We start from the raw sequence: 18,152 nt of genomic DNA, 5'->3' as shown, positions 1-18,152 counted from the left end.
ATCAGCCATGGCATCACCGAAGGTGTCTGACTTCTTCGTGTGAGAGCAACGGAGACCCAGGGGAGGGGGCGGGGTTGAAAGCGGAGACATGTATGTATCCATTGGCATTTTTCTCTGCAGTGTAAGCCATTTGAGGGCAGGGACTATCTCTATTTTATTCTCTCCTGTGCCCCAGAATCAAAGCTCAGTGCCTGGCACATAGTAGGGGTTCAATAAATAGATGAGGAATAAATAAAAGAGGAAGGAATAAATGAGGAAGAAAGGAAGGATTAAAGGACTGCCTGCCCTGACAGGGGGCTGTCGTGAGTGGGTGGGCATATGTCCAGGTTAGGGACCGAGAGATTATTTATCTCCATTCCAAATCTCTGCTATGCAACAGCATGAATTTTCTCTCCCCTTTAATTAAGAACTAAATATAGATCTTAATTAAGACACTGATGAATTTAATTTAGAGTGGCATTAGGGCCTTAACTTGAGAGCTCAATGCTGTGTTTGTATAATGTGGGCTATAAGCTAAATGAGTGCTTGCTTGTTAGCACCATAAATAATTCCCTGGCCGATCCCTTTGAAGCAGCACTAACCCCACTCTGCCCGGCCTGGAGGAGGCGCTTGGATGCCCACTGCCCGGCCCCTCTGCCTCTGCCTGCCTCCCAGGGTGGCCCTGTTCTCTCCCAAGCTCTGGCCAGGCGGGAACCTCCTTTCCCCACTTCAGTGTCTTTGTTCACACAAGTCCCTCTGCCGGGAGTGCACTTTCCCTCACTTCTCACTCCAAGCTTGTCAGGAGAACTTGTCTCATTCCTTCAAGTTCTCCTGCAAGGGTGTGGATTTGATGAAGCCCTCTCTACTGTCTTTTCGTGTCTCCTGATCCCCAAGCTCTGAGGTGTGAGCTCCGAACTCCCACAGGGCTTTGCTGATTCCAGCACGTACTTGCCACGCACCGTTATTATTTTGTTACCTCCCTGGCCCAAATCGGGTGGTGAGTGCCGAGGACGGGGCCTGTGCACAGTAGGAGGACGCTGTGACTTTGGCTTTCACCCATGGAGCGCAAGGAGTCAGCCTCCCCATCTCAGTCCCAGTGCCAGGCACAGAGCCAGGACCTGGCAGACCCTTCCGAGTTCTGCAGGGAGTCGGGGGCTGCATGAAGATGCCTGGCCAGTCAGGCTGCATGTGGAGGGCAGAGTAGGACCTGCGCCCGCCCATCCCACTCAGTGTTCAGGCCCCAGTGTGACACCAAGAGGAAGGACCGCGTGGTGATTAGATGCTGCTCTCGGTTCTGATAGCCTGGGGCTGGACTCAGTTACTTCATCTGTAAGACAAGGTTGTTGTGAGGCTAAATGAGATTTTGCCTTTAGTGACGCATAATAAGTGCTCAGTAAATAGTGATGTCGATGACGGTGCTTGGCTGACTCGCTAACCTTTTGGAGACTGGGCAGCTTTCAGTGAAATGGGGAGCAGAATGTATCAGTCATACTTTGTACGTGGGAAAATAGAGGTACAGGGGTGACTCGCCTCTGCCAGGAGCTCCATGCTTTTTGCCCACATTGTCTGTGGCTCAGAACCTTCCTCTGCTCTCTGCTTCTCACCTGTGAAAGGAGAGAGTGGGAGGGGGAGATTTGTAGCCCAGGGTGATTCAGCCCCTGGCTCCGCCTCCCCTTTCCCTAGCCGCTGCGCATCAGTGCAAGTTCATCACAAGTGGGAGTGGGGATTCCGTTCTTCGGCGCACGCCCCGGCCGTGCCAGGCACACTGCTCGTTCACGTGGCTGTGATTTGAAGAACTGAATCCTTTTCCTGCTGGGAAGCATTGCTCTTCCCAGCTCTGAACAAATGGTGCCCCTTTTGGAACTTGTAGATCAGCTCCCTTCTCTCTCTTGTTGTCAGTATGTACTGGCGCTGTTCTGTGAGGCTCTAGACCAGGCTTTCTCCACCTCGGTGCTGTTGACGCTTTGGCTCTGGTGAGTCTTTGCTGTGGGGCTGTCCGGTGCCTGCAGGATGGTTAGCAGCATCCCCAACCTCTACCCACTAGATGCCAGTAGCACCCCCACTCCAGGTGTGACAACCAAAAGGGTCTCCAGACACTGCCAAATGTCCCCTGGGGAAGACTTGCCCCAGCTGGGAACCCTCGCTTTATACTAAGCTCAGGCCGTCCACATTATCTTATGTATCTACCCGCCACACATATGACATAGATACTATTCAAAAGCTCTTTTTATAGACGAAGAAGCAGGCCGAGTGGGGATTCTGGAAGCAGGCCTGTTGCCAGCTGGATTGTGAGCACCCAACCTCCTTTAAACTCAGTTTCTCCCCTGGAATATGTTGATAAGCACACCTCTCTCTCGGGGTTATTGTCAGGTTCTCAGCACAGCTTGACACTTGGTAAGTGATCACGACACTAGTATATTAACATATACATTTTTTAGATGCACATTCCGACGCAACAAACATTTTCATGCCGACTACGCTCCCGTGAGAGGAACAGCCGACGTCAGCGAGCACCGTCTCTGCAGCGCACTGCTCACAGGCAGGAACTCATCGGCCCTCAGAGGAAGCCCAGGAGGCACATGCTATTCTTGTTACTCGCGGGGAACAGAAACGCAGAATTTGATGACTGGCTAGTCGTGTGAGATACGGGGCTGCAAAGCCAAACGTGAGCTCGTTGTTACTGAGCTGCGCTGTGGCCCCAGGCTCTTCACAGGAGCTTCCACGAGCATTTCATTCACAAGCCCATCTCCAGCGACACCTCTTTCTAGAACTGTACCATCCAACTTGGCTATTCAAATGGAAATGAATTAAAATTAAATCAATTAAAGTGTAAAAGTCAGTCCCTCCATCACACTAGCCGCATTTCAATGCACTCAGTAGCTAGTAGCTGTGTGTTGGGCAGCCCAGACATAGGACATCCCATCATTGCAGAGTTCTGCAGAGCAGCACTGGCCTAGGACTGTGGACAATGAGTTTCTTTCTCATAAGAGGTTTTGATGTCCCTTTAGGTGATTGGTGCCCATCAGCACTGTGACCAGAATTGGACAGCCACAAGAGTATTTTGCTCATCTAACGTTTATTAAGTCCCTACGATATATCTGGAACAGTATTTGGGACTGAAGATAGAGCAGTAAATAAATAAATAAACACGGCCCATGCTCATACATGTAGTTTATTGCAGCATTAGATCGTTAACGTGCGGAGCTCAGTGCTGTGTGTGTTATGTGGCCTAGGAGCTGAGTAACTGGGAGAGGTGCTAAATTTGTGCAAGAGCGATGCCATGGTAGCAGGACAGGGGGCAAGCAGTTCTCTCAGAGGTGGGTCACATGATGCTCCCTAGAGGCGGGGCCAGGGGGCCCTGCCTGAAGGACACTTGGTGACCCTGGGCAGGCAGAGACTGCATAATGCCCTTTGGGTTTTGAAGTTGCTCAAACTCTCTTCGGCCAGAAACGCCCTGTTGCAGGAACTTACACTGAGAAGGCTGAGCTCCGAGGGCGTGTCAGCCTTGTGTAAAGGAGATCCTAATTGGTAAAGAAGTTACGCCGTGAACACATAGGTGAGCAGAGTGAGTCGGAAGTGCAGAGGCAGAAAATATTAGGGTGTCACCTCTGCTTGCACCTCTGGGCGCCCCAGCTTCCTTCTTTCTTAATTCCACCCTGAGCCCCTCCTCCCCCCTCCCTGGGCTCTCACCCCCACTCCCACCGTGTGAGCTGACCTGACCAATTGCCCATCTTCCTACTCCAATTCAACACTCCCCTAGCTCAGAAATTGCTTGGTGATATTGGGAACAATGAGGCCTGACTTTGTTAGTTCAGAGCAAAATGGTTTTCTTTTTTTAAGGGTATTGCATTCCTGGTGATGTATGGACAAGTCAGGAGAGCGGGGATCGGAGGAGAAAGTGAGCTGGGACTGCAGAGCTGCTGGAGCCCGGGGGGCTGTTGCTGCTGATGCATGGGCTCGTGGGCCTGCAGAGCGGGCCTGGGACGAGCCTGGCCAGAGGAGAACCTCGGGAGGGGTGTAGCCATCAGGGCTGCCGAAGAGCCAGGGGCTGTGGAGAGCATCTTCTTCCTTGGAGGCAAGAGAGGGATCAGAGTTAGCTACATCCTCTTTCTTCTTGTCACAGGGGTGAGAGGCTGGAGTGAGAGGGTTCCCATGGGGCCACACTGAGGCCCAGAAAGTGTGGTGGTTTGTCTCAGGCCATACAGCCAGTTAGTGGCTCTGTCACCAGAACCCAGGGCCGTGTGTGTGTGTGTGTGTGTGTGTGTGTGTGTGAATCCATAGTTCATTTCTTTTATTGTTGAGCAGTGTTCCATGGTATGTATCTAACACAGGATATTTAACCATTCACCCAATAATGGACATGTGGGTTATTTCCAGATTTTTGGCTATTATTATTATTTTTAATTAATAGACTTAATTTTTAGAAAATTTTGGGTTTAAAAAATGAGTTGAAAGTACAGAGAGCTCCCAGATACCCCCTTTACCCTCCCTTACAGTTTCCTGTATTAGTAACATCTTGTATTAGTGTGGCCTATTTGTTAAGACTGATGAACCTGTACTGATACATCCTTATTAACTAATGTTTATAGTTTACATTCAGGTTCATTCTTGGCTTTGTATAGTCTGTGGGTTTTGACAAACGTGTAATGACATGTATCCACCATTACAGCGCCATGCAGAATAGTTTCACTGCCCTAGAATCCCCTGTGCTCCGCCTGGTCATCCCTCCCTCCTGACCGCTGCTGACCACTGCGCTTATTACCAGCTCCATGGCTTTTTCATTTGCCTTTTTACAAGGATTTTCTAGAAGTCTTCCCTCTTAGATCTCTAGACCAACCATGCCTAGCCATAGCGCCTACTTGGAATCCAGCCCTGTGGGGAGCTGGGTTGGGGGTGAGCCACCTGCATATGAATGTGAATTGCTTTCTTTTAAAGACCAACTATTGCTGGAATGGGCTGATCAGGGCCCATTTCAGAGGTTGAGCTGTGGCCTTAAGGGAGGTTATGTTCCAGGCCCAATATGGGGGCGAGGGAGCGCAGAGGAGGGAGGCCGTGGCCTTGTCAACCGAGAGCTCAGCTCTGGGGCCTTTGCCAGCCGCGGGGCCCTTGGAGACCCCACGTGCTCAGCTCCTTTACCACTGTGCCAGGGAGCCAGCTGCCTGGGCCTTCCCTCCCAGCGCCTCGGGCGCAGCCTGGGGCTGCCTCCTGGCTTGCAGGTTCTCTCTGTAAATCCCACTTTCATTTCTAAATAGACAGTAAAATGAGCAATTGATTTTGAGTATTACATAAGCCGAGTGAGGGAAACTTTAATAAAGAAAAGAGCAGAGGGAGGGGTCTGAAGATCTTAAACTCAAAACTACAAAAAGCCCAGCATTTCCAACCCCAATGGAAATAGCTACACACCTGCTATGATTGCAGAGTCGGCGCAGGTGGCCCGGGCCCTCTGCAGAAGCCTGGCCCAGGTGGCCAGGGCGCTGGGATGCTCCGCGGAGGCTGAGCCCAGGAAGACGGACCCCCTCCCCCTTCCCACTGTGAGGCCCAGGGTCATCCCTTCTGTTCCTCAGGCCATAAGCCCCTCCACACTCACACCTTCGTTTAGTTCTCAAACTGCCCTTGGAGGCAGACTGGGACTTCAGACCGTCAGGGACACACAGGAGGTGGGAGTGGAAGGGACCACAGGGATGAAGGGAGCCTGAGGCGGTGCTGTCAGCGCACAGGGAGGCTGCGCTCAGGTGCTCCAGAGTCCGGGCAGTGCCCGCACCACTGTGTCAGGTGAGGGGAGGGATGCGCGGTGCTTTGCAGGGTGTCATGGTCGATACCACCGGCAATACTATCCATGCTGCCTGCACTCTAGACAAGGACACTGAGCTTGGGAGAAGTGGCGCTCCCAGGCCCAGGCCTTTGGATACCCAGTTTGCTGTTCTCCATTATTTCATGTTTTCTTCATGCTCCTGCCCATCTAGCTCATTTCAGGCTGGGTGGGCTGTTCAGACCAGGTTATTGGTGTGTGTGCGTGTGCATGAGTGTATGTGCATGTGTGCGTGTGTGCATGTGTGTTTGTGTGTGTGTTGTGTGTGTGTGTGTGTGTGTGTGTGTGTTGGGTGAGAAAAATCCAAGGATTTGGGGCATAAGTGGTAGGGAGAGGTAACAGGCATGGAGGAGGCGGGTGGAAGGTTAGTGAGGAGCTCACGGACTGCTGTACACTGGCCTCCTGGCTCAGAAGATTCTCATTCAGAACATATGGCCCCGAGCAGCCACACGGGCACGGGTGTGGCCTCTGCACCCGCTTCTCTTAGATGCTGCAGCTCTAGAGCCTAAGAATGCTGGCAGACAGGCGGGGAGGCCCACATCTCCCAAACCCGCAGTCCTGTGCACAGGACCCAGATTGCTCCAAGGCTTGGCAGGTGAGTGGTCTCCGTGGCCACCTGTGAGTCTAGAGCCCTCATCCCATCCTCTGCGCCGAGGGAGGCTGGGTCCGTGGGCAGCGCAGCAGGGAGCGCGGGGAAGGAATGCAGGCTTGGGAGTCAGTTTGGAAAAAGCAGCCTGGGTTGTAGGAGTCAGTGAAGAAGTCACACTTTTGAGATCTTGTCTGGTCCCCTCACCAGGCCCGAGGTTTTCTGGGTGCGCCATCGGGTCCCCAGATTTCTATGAGGAAACTTACACTTTGCAACCCGTGTGGGCAGCTGTCCTGCTGCCGGTTTTCTCTCCCACTCTGCCTCTGGGGGCCTCACTGAGTGAGAGGCTTCTGCTGTGGTGGCTCCTTTGGTTGTAGTGCTCCTGGTCTGGCCCTGAGGCACCAGGCCCAGGGGCCTGAGAGAGGGACTCCAGCCCTGCTGGCACCACCCCGCCCCCCTTGTCTTCCTCCATCTGAGGCCGTGGGGAGCCCTCTTGTTAGCACTACATCTGCCCATGCGGAGGCCAGGCTGGCCGGCCTCCTTAGTCTTGAACTGGGATCTCACACTGGATCCAGGAAGGCCACAGCCGTGTATAAAAGATCCCATTTGATCCCGGGGCGCGGGGGGCGGGGGGACGCGGGGTCAAAGCTGTGGGGAGATGGGTATAGAATGGACAAAAGATGAGCAATATTTAGGACTGGGCAATTTGACCCTAGATCTCTCCCACGTCCCTAACTCTTGCATGTATTTGAGTAACAGAAGGCTAAGCTGCTGGTGGTTGCATCTTGGGAGGGAATGGGAGTGACTCAGAGGAGTCTGCAGCCCGAGGGGCGGAGCAGAGCCATGCGACAGTCGCATGCACATCCTGTGAGGTGTGCCTGCTCTCGGGGAGAGACTGCCACCGCCCACCACCTCCTCTGCAGTGGGTGGGCATGCCCGTCGGAGCTGGCTCTCGCGTGGGCTTTAGATTTGTCGTGTCTCTTGGCACCTTCACAAGGGATCTTTCTCCCTTGGCCCAAGGGTGCGCCAAAGCTTTAAAGCTGCCTCAGCCTGAGCGCATCCTCAGGTGGCTCGGCGCTGTTTACAGGGCCCAGTCTCGGCACTTGCCGCTTGTAAAGAGCTGGCATTGAACTCGCGCTGGGACCAAGTCAGATCTCTGAGCCTAGAAGCAGGGGGGAATGGGTGCAATCCAGTCATGGCTCCCCGGGTGGTGATAAAGCCCCTTTGGACTAATCTAGGGGGCAGCCTGTAAGGGGTGGGTCTGGAGCACAAAGCGTGAGGGCTCCCCCAGACCCAGGACTGAGATCCCCATGTCCCAGATACCAGTGAGCGTGTCTGCATTCCCCATACCTGGGAGATGAAAGCACACCAACGGCCAGCCCCATGGCCCCAGGCCTCTCAACTGAAGAAGTGGCTGAATAATGCATGTGGCCAGAGCGCTTCAGAGAGGCCGTGGGGACAGCAGGGGGAGGGGCATGGACAGGCAGTGTGTGTGTGTGTGTGTGTGTGTGGAGGGTGGAGATGGGAGGGACCTGGCAGGAGAAAGGACAGGAGCCCTGATGAGGTCTGTGGCTGTGGCCTCCACAGCAGTCAGAGCTGTTGACCACGCAGAGAGCTGGCATATGGACTGGGTTGTAAGCTCTGCCTGGTGAACATCTAACCTGGGGCTGTCCCTAAGGGACCTCCCAAGATAAGCTACTACAGAGACAGTTTTTGGGGCTGGATTTAGGCTGGATCCGGGGATCCTCGCCGTGAGGATGCAGGACAGGAGACTTTCCCGGGGCCTTTAGAGAAGGGCCGGACCCGCCGGAGGGTGGCTGTGGGACATGTGACTCCCGGCCAGTGCTGGGTGGACAAGGACAGTGGGCATGGGATCCCTCAGGGAATCCCTGTCGGGTCCTTGGTGAGATGCTCTCTTCTCGCGAGGCTGCCCTTTCCATCCACAGGTCAGCTATGTGGGCATCGACGGGTGTCACCTGGGGACTTCCACCCGGTGCTTACACTGTCTGCGTGGCCTAAAGGGGGCAGTAGCTCCCTGAACTCCGCCTGCAGAAATAGGGAGCACACCTCCGTAGGTGCACACGATATGCAGAAATGAGTGTCTCCCCTTTTGAGGAACCAGCTGGGGTCCAGAGAGACTGACAATTGGAGGGGCTTCTCATTCTTGTCCTGGGCTCTGAGGGCCTTTCTCTCAGGCTCCCCATTGGGCAGACTCTCAGGTGATGCCCATTGCCCCACCCCCCAGCTCTCTCAGGTCCTTCTGAGCAGAAAGCAACAACTAGAGCGCGTTTGAGGCCAGGGAGCTGCCTGCTCCTAGATCTCCTCCCCAGAAGACGCCTTGCAAAGCCAGGCTGACCCAGTGGGTGGCCTGCATTGCCAGGTGAGCGGGACCATGTGATCGCCCTCCTCCTGGTCTTCTGCAGGGTGCCTTTCTGGGCTCAGCCTCTGCCAGTGCCAAGCGTGCCGCCAAAGCAAGTGAGGGCCCCCACCCTCTCCCCATCCTCCAGGCAGGAGGCAGCATCCCTGGGCGCTGATTGGCTGGGGGCCTCCCAACACACTGCTGCCACTGCATGGGCATCAAATACCGGCCGGAACAAAGCCCACCCAGCCTTAGACCCTTCTGCCCAGGGAAGAGCTGGGCACCCTGTCTCCCCCGCCCTCTATAACTGACCCAAAGGAAGGAAGTTGGAGCCCGACTCTGGTCCTGGGAAAGCTGGTTTGACAAAGCTTTTCAGCTTTGGTGGCAGCCCACTGGAGTGTCCTAGGAAGTTTTTCTCTCTACACAGGATACGCTGGCCAGGAGGCGGGGAGGCGGGGAGGCGTGGAGGAGGGGAGGCGGGGCTGAAAGTTTGAGGCTGCTTGCCCCACTCAGGAGCTTTGCTGGAAACATGCCTACCTTGCTGGCCCACCAGACCCGCCCCCCGCAGATCCTCCCCCAGGCTGCTCCCCTGGGACAGCACCTGAGTCTGACACCCACCTGCCTTGGGTAGGGCTGGGCGCCCCGCTGGTCTGCAAGGCCAGAGGCCCCCCTGGGCAAGGCCATGCCAACACAGCCTCCGTGCTTGGAGGTTCCCTTCCACCCAAACGCATGTGTCACCACATCTCACCGCAGATTTCACTGTCATTCCTGTCTTATTAGAATCCGTGCCGTCAAAGTAGATCAGAGATTCAACTAATTTGCTCATTAGTGAGAGGAAATTAGCCATTTGCGATCTGTTCTAATAAAATTAGCCTGGTGACAAACGCTTTGTTGCCATGTTTATTACATTACACACTCCTTGCCTTTTAAAGGCCAGAGCAACTCTTCAGGGTGTTTTCTGAGCTTCTCTCCTCCTTGCTTTTATTCTTTTTTTCAGGCCTAGAGAGATTTTTTTTCCTTTTCAAGGCTAATTGGGAAGGTGACACCCAAATCCGAGTTCCATTCACACACCCCACAGGCCTTTGATCCCTCCCCTCCTCCCCAGCCTCTTGGCTTGGTCCCGCCCCCTATTCCCACCCTTAAAGGTTTCCTATGTCGCTGGTCCTTTAAAAGTCAGCATCTCCCTGCCAAGCACCCGTCCCACTGAGTCCAGCCGCAGGCTGGCAGCAGCAGCCCTCTAATGGCCAGCTGGGCCTTTCACTCCTGGCTTGGTCTCCCTGCCCCGCAGAGCCTTCTGCCTTATATTCCAGCTTAAGGCCACCCTGGCTTCACCCAGTCACTTGTTTGTAGTCCTCTGGAATGGCCTGTCTCCTCTGGAGTGGCCAACTTACCCATTTATTCTTCTTCTCTTTCCCCTTCCCCATCCCCTCCCCCTCCTCCCTTCTCCTCCCCCCTCCTCCTCTTCCTCCCTCTTCCCCTCTTCCTCCTCCCTCCTCCTCCTCCTTCCCCTCTTCCTCCTCCTTCCCCTTCTCCTCCTCCTCTTCCTCCTTCTCCTCCTCCTCCTCCTCCTCCTCCTCCTCCTCCTCCTCTTCCTTTTCCTTCTTTAAACATTTTTCACATTTTTATTCAACTTATAAGCATACTTTCCTTTGAAATAGTAAAGGCCATACTCTTCTTTTTGCAAAGAAATTTAAATTTTATTTTGCAATTGTAATTTACATCCAATATTATTTTATCTTAGTTTCAGGTGTATAACATAGTGGTTAGACAATCATATACTTTACAATGTATTCTCCCCATATTTCCAGCACCCACCTGGCACCATACATGGTTATTACAACATTATTGACTATATTCCCTAAGCTGTACCTTATATCCCCATGACTATTTTGTAATTATCAAATTATACTTCTTAATTACTTCACCTTTTTCACCTATCCACCTAATTCTCCTTCCCTCTGGCAACTACCAGTCTGTTCTCTGTATCTATAAGTCTGTCCTTATTTTGTTTGTTAGTTTATTTTATTCATTAGATACCACATATAAGTGAAATCATATGGCGCTTATCTTTCTCTGACTGGTTTATTTCCCTTAGATAATGCTCTCCAGGTCTATCCATGCTGTCGCAAAGGGTAAGATTGCCTCCTTTTTATGGCTGAGTAACATCTCATTGTGTAGATGCACCACAGCTTTCCCCCACTCATCTACTGATGGACACTTGGGCTGCTTCCAAATCTTGGCTGTTGTAAACAACACTGCAGTGAACAAAAGGGTGCATATATCCTTTTGAAGCACTGTTTTGGGTTCCTTTGGAAATATTCCCAGAAGTGGAATCGCTGGGTCATAAGGCAGTTCCATTTTTAATTTTTTGAGGACCCTCTGTACTGTTTTCCACAGTGGCTACACCAGCCTGCATTCCCACCAGCAGTGGGAGGGCCCCCCTTCCTCCCCATTTGCTTCTATCCTTGGCTGTTTGGTGCTTGACTGGCATGAATAGAAAACTCTGGCACATTCCATTATACATACACGGAGCTACCTGGAGTGTCCCACACGGGTCTAGGCGGGAAGGATGGTGGGCTGTGGAGAGTGGGGAGGATGGGGGCCTGTGGGGAGGATGGTGGGCTGTGGGAGGTGGGGAGGATGGTGGGCTGTGGGGAGCAGGGAGGATGGTGGGCTGTGGGGAGGATGGTGGGCTGTGGGGAGGATGGTGGGCTGTGGGAAGAGGGGAGGATGGTGGGCTGTGGGAGGTGGGGAGGATGGTGGGCTGTGGGGAGGATGGTGGGCTGTGGGAGGTGGGGAGGATGGTGGGCTGTGGGGAGTGGGGAGGATGGTGGGCTGTGGGGAGCAGGGAGGATGGTGGGCTGTGGGAAGAGGGGAGGATGGTGGGCTGTGGGAAGAGGGGAGGATGGTGGGCTGTGGGGAGGATGGTGGGCTGTGGGGAGTGGGGAGGATGGTGGGCTGTGGGAAGAGTGGAGGATGGTGGGCTGTGGGGAGGATGGTGGGCTGTGGGGAGCAGGGAGGATGGTGGGCTGTGGGGAGGATGGTGGGCTGTGGGAGTGGGGAGGATGGTGGGCTGTGGGGAGTGGGGAGGATGGTGGGCTGTGGGGAGCAGAGAGGATGGTGGGCTGTGGGCTGTGGGGAGGATGGTGGGCTGTGGGGAGGATGGTGGGCTGTGGGGAGTGGGGAGGATGGTGGGCTGTGGGGAGTGGGGAGGATGGTGGGCTGTGGGAGTGGGGAGGATGGTGGGCTGTGGGGAGTGGGGAGGATGGTGGGCTGTGGGAGTGGGGAGGATGGTGAGCTGTGGGAGTGGGGAGGATGGTGGGCTGTGGGGATCGGGGAGGATGGTGGGCTGTGGGAGTGGGGAGGATGGTGGGCTGTGGGAGTGGGGAGGATGGTGGGCTGTGGGGAGCAGGGAGGATGGTGGGCTGTGGGGAGGATGGTGGGCTGTGGGGAGGATGGTGGGCTGTGGGAAGAGGGGAGGATGGTGGGCTGTGGGAGGTGGGGAGGATGGTGGGCTGTGGGGAGGATGGTGGGCTGTGGGAGGTGGGGAGGATGGTGGGCTGTGGGGAGTGGGGAGGATGGTGGGCTGTGGGGAGCAGGGAGGATGGTGGGCTGTGGGAAGAGGGGAGGATGGTGGGCTGTGGGAAGAGGGGAGGATGGTGGGCTGTGGGGAGGATGGTGGGCTGTGGGGAGTGGGGAGGATGGTGGGCTGTGGGAAGAGTGGAGGATGGTGGGCTGTGGGGAGGATGGTGGGCTGTGGGGAGCAGGGAGGATGGTGGGCTGTGGGGAGGATGGTGGGCTGTGGGAGTGGGGAGGATGGTGGGCTGTGGGGAGTGGGGAGGATGGTGGGCTGTGGGGAGCAGAGAGGATGGTGGGCTGTGGGCTGTGGGGAGGATGGTGGGCTGTGGGGAGGATGGTGGGCTGTGGGGAGTGGGGAGGATGGTGGGCTGTGGGGAGTGGGGAGGATGGTGGGCTGTGGGAGTGGGGAGGATGGTGGGCTGTGGGGAGTGGGGAGGATGGTGGGCTGTGGGAGTGGGGAGGATGGTGAGCTGTGGGAGTGGGGAGGATGGTGGGCTGTGGGGATCGGGGAGGATGGTGGGCTGTGGGAGTGGGGAGGATGGTGGGCTGTGGGAGTGGGGAGGATGGTGGGCTGTGGGGAGCAGGGAGGATGGTGGGCTGTGGGGAGTGGGGAGGATGGTGGGCTGTGGGCTGTGGGGAGGATGGTGGGCTGTGGGGAGGATGGTGGGCTGTGGGGAGTGGGGAGGATGGTGGGCTGTGGGAGTGGGGAGGATGGTGGGCTGTGGGCTGTGGGGAGGATGGTGGGCTGTGGGGAGTGGGGAGGATGGTGGGCTGTGGGAGTGGGGAGGATGGTGGGCTGTGGGGAGTGGGGAGGATGGTGGGCTGTGGGGAGGATGGTGGGCTGTGGGGAGTGGGGAGGATGGTGGGCTGTGGGAGTGGGGAGGATGGTGGGCTGTGGGCTGTGGGGAGGATGGTGGGCTGTGGGGAGTGGGGAGGATGGTGGGCTGTGGGAGTGGGGAGGATGGTGGGCTGTGGGGAGTGGGGAGGATGGTGGGCTGTGGGAGTGGGGAGGATGGTGGGCTGTGGGGATCGGGGAGGATGGTGGGCTGTGGGAGTGGGGAGGATGGTGGGCTGTGGGAGTGGGGAGGATGGTGGGCTGTGGGGAGCAGGGAGGATGGTGGGCTGTGGGGAGTGGGGAGGATGGTGGGCTGTGGGAAGCTCCCAGCTAACCCGGGTGCTGTGATTCAGGGGCAAGTGTTCCCCAGCACGTCCCAGCTCTCTGCTGGCACCTTGTCCAGCAGCATTTCGTACCTGGTGTCATTTTCACAGCCGCGGTGATCAGTTGCTCTGCCCCAGGCACGGGCAGTCAGCGCTTTCCTCGCACCCCTTCTATTAACCTGGATGACATTAGGAGCAGACCAACCTGCCACTCTCATTAAACACAGTGTTTGGAAGGATTCCCGAGATGCGCTGCCTGCAGGCTGCGGAGGAAGAATGTGGGCCCAGGTGTGTCTCTAACCACTGCACGGTCGCTGGGCCAATGCTGCCTGCCCAGACCCATGTGGGTGAGAGCCTCCTGCGGAGGGGTCTGTCAACCAGCATCTCCCCTCCTTCCCAGGCGGGGCCCAGACCTGGCATGTGCTGAGGACTCACAAGCCTTTACTGAGGTCCACAGGGTAGGTAAGGGAGGGACGATCAGGCCGCTCCAACTACCCCGCCGCCGGAGGCCTGTTGCGGGGGCTGTGGGGCTGGCGGGCGGGGGGGGGAGGGGGGGGGGGGGGGACTGGGCTGGTCCAGCAGAACCTGAGCACCTTTCGCCTCCTTTTGCCGCCAGCAGCCCCGTCCCAGTCTCTCCCTGGCCCTCCTGGCTCCCTCCTCACCCGATACAAGTCACTGGTCTGGCAACAGCGGTGGGCTTATCCCACAGGATGTGACTCTGAATATTAGAATGTCAGAAGTGGCTGCCTTTGCAAAGAGTTGCCGTCAGACAGGAAATAAAAGCGGAGTTGCAGTTATTTAATTTGGAGCGTGCACACAGCAGGCTGAGCCTCGGGACTCACTGCTGTCCCCTCAGCAGCCTGGGCATCGATCTCTCAGGTGCCCTCCATTCTCATCCTGGTCACACCTTCCTCCAAACCCTATGTCCCACCCACCCAGCCTTTATTCCCCTCCCACCCTCCAGTGCTCTCCTGCTCCATGCACTTCCCCAATCTGACCCCTCACTTGTCTTTAGCTGAGTGTGAAGGGCGGGGGAGCAGTGGTCACCCTCTGAAGGAAGACCCAGACTGACTGCACGCCAGGTCAGGCCAGGGCTGTGGGCCTGGTCTTGAGGGCCAGTCTGGCTGACGCTGTTGGGAATTGCGAGGCTGCCTAGAATGGACTCCTGTCCAGTCCCAGCCCCTGCTGGTGAATCAGCTCCCGACAGGTGGGGTATGGCTTCCTGGGGAACGGACAGCCCATCCTCGCAAAAGGTGCACTTGCTGTGGAAAGAGGAGAGTCCTGCAGACTTGTGGGTGCTTCTGTGCCCACACGTGTTTCCGGCCTGTTCCTCCGCTCAGCGCTGCACTCTGCCTGGAGTCACACCAGTCCTGCCCCCAGCACTGGGTCCTCAGGGCGCTGTGGGAAAGGCCTGAAGAAGGGCCTGGGTTCCAGTCCTGGCGGTGTGCTGGGCTGCTGCTTTACCTCGCTGAGACTTTTCTGCTTCTTGGGACTATAGAAGGGCTCACAGACCTGTGAGGGCCAGTGCACTGATGGAAGTGCGAGCATTGCGCCCAGCATGAGGTGGGGATGATGCCTCCTCCTGAGAGGCAGCTCCGAGCTGAGGCTTACAGGAGTTCTCGCCCAGCACCTTCTGAGCTTCCTCACTCACTTCCCCAAATCCAAAGCAGAGTAGTGGAGGGGACTTCAAAATTGGGGCCTCTTTGATTCTTCAAATCTTTTTCTGCCCTCTTCTCTCCGTCTCTCCTCTGGCCTCACATTGCAGGTGTGCAGGTACAATTCATGTTGTTCCTCAGGTCTCAGCGAGGCTCTGTTCATTTTCTTCAATAACTTTTCTCCTTGTTATTCAGATTGTGTAATTTCTATTGACTTCAAGTTTACTGATTCTTTCTTCTGATATCTCAAATCTGATGTTGAACCCATATAGTGAATTTTTATTTTTGCTACTATATTTTCAAAACTATAATTCCCATTAGGTTCTTTTTCATAGCTTCTATTGCTTTATTAAAATTCCCTACTTGTTAAGTCATTGTCATCATATTCTTTAATTATTTAAACACTAGGGGTCCAGTGCATGAATTCGTGCACTTTGAAAGGAACTGCAAGCCACGAGGCTGCAGTGGGCACAGGGGCAGGTCTCAGCCCATCCTCCACACCCCCACCCAGTCCTTCCTGCCATGGCCCCCAGTCCCATCTGCTGGCAGTCCTGCTCCTGCCACTGCCTCTCCCATGCACTGATGGTGCCGGCCCCACTCACACCCACAGATGGCACAGAGCAATTGGGGCTGGCTCCAGCAGTGGGTGCAAACAGGGCTAGCGCTGTCAGTGGGTGTGAGCAGCAGCTGCTGCTCTGATTGCCCCTCAGGAGCAGGGGGAGGTGGAGAGGCCCTCAGGGGAGATTGGGTGCTGGCAGCTGCAGTTCACACCTGCTGATGGTGCCAAGTGATTGGACCAGCACTGGGCACAGGCAGCAGGTGCAAGTGGTGGTTCTGGTGCTGGCTGCGGGTTTGAGCAGCGGCTCTGGGGCCAGCAGCAGGTGTGAGTGCGGCCATCGCTGGCAGTGGGGGTGAGAGGCGGCTGCTGGCCCTGATTGCCCCTCAAGAGCAGGGAGAGGTGAAGAAGCCCTGAGGGGTGATCAGGGCCAGTAGCTTCCGCTCGCACCCACTGATGGTGCTGAGCCATTGGGGCCTGTGCTGGGTGCTGGCAGTGGGTGCAAGCAGAGCTGGCGCCGGTAGCAGGTGTGAGTACTGGGCAGGACCATGGCACATGGGAGCAAAGAATTTTCAGTAACTACCAGAAACTCACCCCGATGACAGCGACAGGTGCCCCACAACCACATAAAAACTACAACTAAAATACAGAACAACCATCATTAAGAACCACTTGAAATCTGGCTGAATGCAAGTCCTACAACTAGAGAAATAAAGATGAAAACACATTGAAAATGGTAGGAGGGGTGGAGGCGCGGAATGGGCTGGTCCAATACCCATGCCTGGCTTTTTATTTTAATCAGGAGGTATATCTTAGCTGCAGAGGCCTCCTGTGAGGATCAAGGGGTCCCAGTTCCACACCAGACCCCCATCCCAGGGTTCCAGAGCTGGGAAGAGAAGTCCCCATAACTTTAGGTTGTAAAAACCAGCATGGATTGTGGCTGAGGGACACAGAGCCTGCTGGTGACCCAGGTGTTCCTCTTAAAGGGCTGGCTCACAAGCTTACATGGATTTGCTCCCTCTGAGCTCCAGTACTGGGGCAGTGGCTTGAGAGGAATCCAAGGACATATGGGGAGGAACTGGACTGTCTGACATTGGAGCATGATCTCATGGGCAGCTTTCTCCCAGACAGGGGTGTTTGCAGGGATCATTGTTTTTATGCTGAGATCTCCCCCATTGCAGAGTTGATTGGCAGCCATATCTGAGTTTCTATCTGCCTGACTCACACTGTTCGCTCTTCCCCAATGATTCCCTGAGACCCCACCCCATCCAATTTTCAGCCCCACCCCCACTTGTATGTAGCAGCTTTTCCATATGAATGGCCTGTCCTGGCTCAGGCTTCAGATTTTGCTAAAATCTCTCAAACAGCTGGTGTTCCATACCTAACAATAAGAAGCCTAAGACCTGCTACTAGCAGCTGCCTGTTTTTCTTCATAGCTTGGCCTCATCTGGACACTTATAAGGCCAAAACAAGTAGCAGTCATCTGCAGATTGCTCTGTAGCTCCTGCCAGCTGGCCCCAGACAGTGGCTGACTTTGCACCTGCCATGAGGCCCCAGAGCCAGTGCACCCAGTGGACAGATTCAGACCAATGAGGTTACAACTCTGCACATCCATGAGCTACAGACTCAGTGCGCACCAAAGCCCATTGAAGCAAGTCCCGCTTCAAAGGGTTGTCTCCTTAACAGCAGTTCTTCCACTATAGTCACAGGTGGTTTTCACAGCCAGTTGGCCTGGAGGTCAATTCCTCCCAGTGATGCCAACAGCAATCAAGGCTAAACTACAAGACTGTGCACACAGCCACTGGACCCAACAGGACTCCAACTACACAAGGCCACTCTACCCATTCCAGGTGACATAGCAGCTCTACCCAATACATAGAAACAAACACAGGGAAGCAGCCCAAATGAGGAGACACAGAAACATGTCACAAATGAAAGCACAGAAGAAATCTACATAAAAATAACTAAATAAAATGGAAGCAAACAAACTACTAGATGCAGAGTTCAGAACAATGGTTATAAGGATGCTCAAGGATCTTAATAAGAGCTTCAAGGGGCTTAGTGAGAATTTCAAGGGTCTTAATGAGAATTTCAAAGACATGAAAAGGGACCAGTCAGAAATTAAGCATACACTAACTGAAATAAAGAATAATTTACAGGGATTCAATAGTAGAGTAGAGGATCCTGATAATCAAATCAATGATTTTTAATATGAGGAAACAAAAAACACCTATTCAGAAGAGCAAACAGAAAAAAAGAATCCAAAAATATAAAGATAGTGTAAGGACCCCTGGGACAACTTCAAGTGCACCAACATTTGCATTAAGGGGGTGCTAGAGGGAGAAGAGAGAGAGAGCAAGATTTGAAGACCTATTTGAAGAAATAATGATAGAAAACTTCTACCTGGTGAAAGAAATAGATTTAAAAGTCCAGGAATCACAGAGAGTCCCAAACAAGAGGAGCCCAAAGAG

This window comes from Myotis yumanensis, unplaced genomic scaffold (assembly GCF_028538775.1).
Source record: "Myotis yumanensis isolate MYYU_CA2020_CCGP unplaced genomic scaffold, mMyoYum1.0.hap1 SCAF_10, whole genome shotgun sequence".
Taxonomy (NCBI): Eukaryota; Metazoa; Chordata; class Mammalia; order Chiroptera; family Vespertilionidae; genus Myotis; species Myotis yumanensis.
The sequence above is the reverse complement of the archived record's forward strand: the minus strand, read 5'-3'. Positions refer to the sequence as shown.